Source organism: Cynoglossus semilaevis, chromosome 17 (genome assembly GCF_000523025.1).
Source record: "Cynoglossus semilaevis isolate Cse_v1.0 chromosome 17, Cse_v1.0, whole genome shotgun sequence".
Lineage (NCBI taxonomy): Eukaryota > Metazoa > Chordata > Actinopteri > Pleuronectiformes > Cynoglossidae > Cynoglossus > Cynoglossus semilaevis.
In genome coordinates, this window is record NC_024323.1 from 15,928,494 (window position 1) to 15,933,812 (window position 5,319).

The following is a 5,319-nucleotide window of genomic DNA, read 5'->3' on the forward strand; positions in this document are numbered from 1 at the left end:
GGAAAGTTATTTTCTGAATTTTTGTGGAGATGAAAAAATGCGACATCCTCAGTTTTTCCATAAAAACACATTAAATCCTGTGGCGTGACTGTGAGCTGGACCGTCTGTGATTTCCTGTCAGTAACAACATGTTCAGTAATCGGTTCTAGTTCCTGGAACTGCAGTAAATGTTGTTGTTTTTGTTTTACAGGAAACTCACTGAAGGTCAACAAAGGTCAGGACCAGAACCTGAAGTTCTCTGTGGAATTTGCGGAGAAGAATGAGAGAATGAATAAAAAAATGGTCCCATCAACAAACAAACTTCACGGCCCCCTGCAGTACCTCCCTGTGCCACTTGATGTCCACTCTACTTTAAACACGTTCTTCTTCTTGAGTTGTTTTGCTAGCGTGCGAGAATGTTGCTGGTTGAAGTAACGCTGTGTGAAAAGGAAAGAGAGACGGAAACAAAGACCAAAGGATCAAAGGGCCTTTGATATCAAATGGTTTTTTAATGCTGAAAATGAATGTCACATAGCCACGAACACAAACAGCTTGGAGCCACTGAGATGCCGTTCTCTGATTGTGCCATGAATGATTTGTCACAGAAATCAAGACAAACAACGACTGTGCCTGTTACAAACCCCATGACCAGCATTATCAAATTCACCGCCACACGTTTTCAAAAACCACACCTCACTCAGCTTTTACATTCAACTCTGTGCTGCGCCAAAAAACATGGCTGCTTTTTTCAAGCAGGAATTCAAGCCCGCACTTTGTGCGGGGCCTCGAATGATGTCACTCTTTCTCTCGCTCTCTGATTGGCTAATTAGGGCCACATTATGTGCTTACTGCATAGGTCAGTGGGAAGAGAAGCTACTGAGAGCAACTAGAAAAGACGAGAGGAAACGGGGGGGGGGGGGGGGGGGGGGGGGGGGGGCTAGGACCTCTCTTGTTTAAAGGCACAATTTACTGGCCTGTAGTTAAATGTACACGTGGGAAACTGCATATTTGCACACAAAGGAATTTAGAGTACTGACTTACGGGATTAAAGTTTTTTTTTCTGTAAAATTGAACCTTGAACTTTTTGGTTCCGACAGGTGAATGTTCTGAGAGTCATTTTCAGCTTGAGTCACGTTTTCATTGGCCAAACTACTGACTGCACCTTTAACTGGTGCCCTGACGAAGCCTGCGTCTCTCTCTGGTGGTCAGGGCAGAACAGACTGAAGAGTGGGGGGGCAGATGGGGGGGGGGGTAAATATCTTCCAGCTGATGATAAATAGTTAAAGCGTGGCTTCGTAGGTTTTTCATGCGTCACGTTCTTATAGATATAACAAAGTAAGTGCTGTAGTTGTCTTAACTTTTTTTTGTCTTTTTTTTTTTCTCGTATCTTCAGAGCAACAACATCATCATCACAGTCTGAACAGATCGATGAAGCATTTCATCATCATCGACGCACACGTTTACACCGTTGTTTTTTTTTTTTGTTTTTTTTTCGTATTTCAGTTCTGTGGAGATCATTTGGCCAGAAACACACAAACAAACTGAACGTTCTCCACAAACACTTCGGCCGCTGAAAAAAGTTTCGCGGCCACACAGCCTTCCTGAGACCACGGTTTGGTCTTTGTTCTGCCAACCACTGAGTTTCCACGCTTGAGTCTGCACACTCCTCCCCCTCCTCCCTCTGGCACAGATCCATGTGATGATCTATGAAGAGTTGTATAGATATAGATATAGATTTATATTTATATATGTATGTATATATGTTCATATATAAATGTCTTTTTGGTTACAATTTTGTGATTTTTTTCACGTAACATATTTACTACGTAGGTTGAGGCTTGTCGTCCATCAAGAGCAACATTCTCGTTACAACACTGAGGTTAATAATATACGGCAGATTCATGTACGCAGATGATACCCTGGTCTAAGATCTTTGATCCAGATCAGGGGGCGGAGCCGGTGCCCAGCGTAGAAGGTGATGCAGCCCAAGCAAGTGTGGAAAAGCAGGATTCAGGTTCATTCACGTTCAGTTCAGAGTGAACAAACATCTACGTCACAACATTATTAGAGTCAGCGTTTTCACCCAGGACGGTGACGCTGTCGTCAACCAATGGGAAAACCAGGGATCGTTCCGTCAGCTTTTCTTTTTGAAAAAGTGGCCAACTGTAATTACAGGGTTTCAGCTAAAGGTGGGGCTGTTTCTCATAAAAGTATAAATTGTAAAGAAGAAAAAAAGGTAATGGACAAAAAGTATAAAATTATAAAAACTTAGTGCTCACCATAGTACTTCAACGTACTGCACTGTACAAAATATAAACATCTGAACGCATTAGCAGTTTGTCAATAACAAGGGAATTAAAAATATAAAATGCTAAAGGTCAAAGGTTAAAGAACCCTGAAGCACAGCTTCAATATGGAACTGAAATGTTTGAACAGACATTTGGCCAAATCTTCACCACCTGACCCCAGAGGAGTAACTTTTCCACGGTCCCTAAGAAGGAACGCGTGAACTGTTGCCGTTCACGTCAACAGCTGGTGTGAATTCCAACAATAGGTTTGGGTTTGAAGTTTCACAATAAGTAATTACAAGTTAAATGCTAATGCTAATGCTAAGATGCCATGCAACACCAAAGTACTACGTTTACAGGCTAGGGGACATTAGCGAGTTAGCATTCATACATTTTGATAAAGTGCTGTTCTTGTCAATAAGGATCATGAATGAGGGTTATTATCAGATCCACCACTGGGGGCGGTCACAACTCTAGGACATTTAGAAGCAACATTGCTGCTTATTTAGTAAAAATGGTGAGTCATGACAGCATCCATGTTCTGCTAATAATTACACCTTTAAATGCTGGCGTGCACAGGTCTTTTTTTACCTAAAACTCTTCAGAAAGGTGTCATGTGATCAACGATCAACGAGACTGTTCAAATTTTAAAGCTTTATATATATATTTATATATATATATATATATATATTTAGTTCTGATCCCGTTAGCATTTGATACTTTTCACTGAGTTGAACTGAAGGTGAAGTGAAACCCGACCCTCGGGTGACGTTTTTGAGCACTAGCTAACACTGCACCAACGATGGTGTGAAAGTGCATAAACAGCCATTTTGTCACAGTAAAGCATCAACACAGATAGACATTCACTTACCAATAAAATCAGATGCAAATTAACATCAACATCAAAGAATCATCTTTTCCATCGACCTTTTTCTCCGTCCAAAAAAAACACAAGTCACTTCATCGTTTACTTTTACATCGCTCAGGATATTCAGTCCGACAGACGCGCTCCACTTTCTTTTTTTCACAAAAAAAGACCCGTCAGCTCCACACACACACACACACACACACCTGGAGTTTTAACTCCACCTGCAGACTCATCCACCCTAGAATAAGCAGAACAACAAACACTTGGTGCACACTGAGAGCAACATCAACAACATCTAAAAACAACGTGAGCGTGTGTGACGTCACAGCGTGCGTGACGTCACAGCGTGTGTGACGTCACAGCGTGCGTGTCGTCACAGCGTGCGTGACGTCACAGCGTGTGTGTCGTCACAGCGTGTGTGTCGTCACAGCGTGTGTCGTCACAGCGTGTGTCGTCACAGCGTGTGTCGTCACAGCGTGTGTGTCGTCACAGCGTGTGTCGTCACAGCGTCGTACTGTCGTCGTACAACATCAGTATTTTACATTCCACGTGTGGACATATTGCTGCAGGGATTGTCGTCTTTCTCCACCAGAGAGTGCGAGGATGACGGGGGTGGGGGGTCTGTGTGTGTGTGTGTGTGTAAGGGGAGGAGGGAGCGCACACTAAGAGAAGAGAGGGAAGAGATTTTCTGTTTTGGAAGTCGGGAGTTTGAAGGTATTGGGAGTTCAGGGGGGAGGAAGAGAGAAAAGGGGGAGGAGAGGGGGAAGGATTCCCTGGGTAGGTCACGAAAACGTCAGTCCTGTTAAAACAACCGTTACTGTTGTTCCTTTGTGATAGTGGTGCCATGTTGCAGCGGCAGAGCGCCACCTGGAGGTGACATTTGACGTTACGGTAAAGAACAAACAAAGTGTGTGGTCGCTGCAGAATTTAGACCAGAGATCGGTGTCAGGAAGTCGCACGTCAACCGAGCCAGAAGGAAGAAAGTTCTGGTCGCCATGACGACGACATCGTCTCCATCCCTCAGTGTTGTTCAGATCCAGACGTCACCGTCAAGAACAACATCCACTGGTCGGGATTAATCGTGATTAATCAGAATCAGATTCAGTCATTTCTAATTTCTTCGTAACGACGACACACACTCCATCAGTGGTCAGTCTGGAGACTGTGGTCAGTCTGCGGTCGCTGCAACAGTGACGACCGAGGTGAGAGAATTCAGACGGACGTCAACGTCCGCTGCTCGTGTCTGAGCGCGACGTTAGCAAGAGTTTGACACGAAGTCCGGGTGGAAATGGCTTTTTTTTCTTGGTGAGGTCAAAGGTCACGGAGGACTGGTCTGTCTCCCAGCGACGCTGGTGCGACTGAACTGAAGGCAGTGTGCTCTGTGGTGCTGGTGTGGTTGGTTTTTTTTTTCTTTTTTTCTTTTTTTTTTTGTTGATTATTTGGCTGAGTGTGAGAGAAGACGCAGAGAGGGGGCGCTGTCTGCAGCTCAGACTCAAGGTGGAGACCCTCAGAGAATCTGCTCCAGTGACACAGGAGCTGAACAGGAAGTGGAGTTCTGACTCCAAAGACCTGCTGCTGCCGTCGAGGCAGAGAAGAAGAATCTGAGCTGAAGCAGAGACTCCGACGCCACAGTCACTGACAATCACCCATAAATATATTTATATATATATATGTCCATATAATACTACAGTATCTCTATAGTATCATGTACTTGTATAGAGTGTATTTGCATCACTAACCTCTAGGAGGCACATTAACACGTCAGAGTTACTAAGCCTTTTTTTTCCCTGTCGGAGCCACGACCTTCGCTGCAGCATGGCTTTATTCACAGTGATCGTGAGCAGAGCGTGTGTGTGTGTGTGTGTGTGTGTGTGTGTGTGTGTGTGTTTTCCCTGTATTTTTAGCTCTTATGGTTCTATCTAAAATACCCTGCAACTTAGATTAGTAACACTGAGAGTGGCGCCACCTAATGGCCATGTCACAGTCCAGGTAATCAAAAGAGGAGTTCGCAGACCATGTGTGTGTGTGTGCGTGTGCGTGTGTGTGTAGTTCTGTGTTTGTGTGTCAGATATTTTAAAGAATATCATTAAAATTGAAGACAGGCAGAAAGGAGGAAGGAAGGAACCTGGGGGGCGGGGGCTACAGACGGATACAGACGGATACAGACGTTGTGGTTTTAGTGCA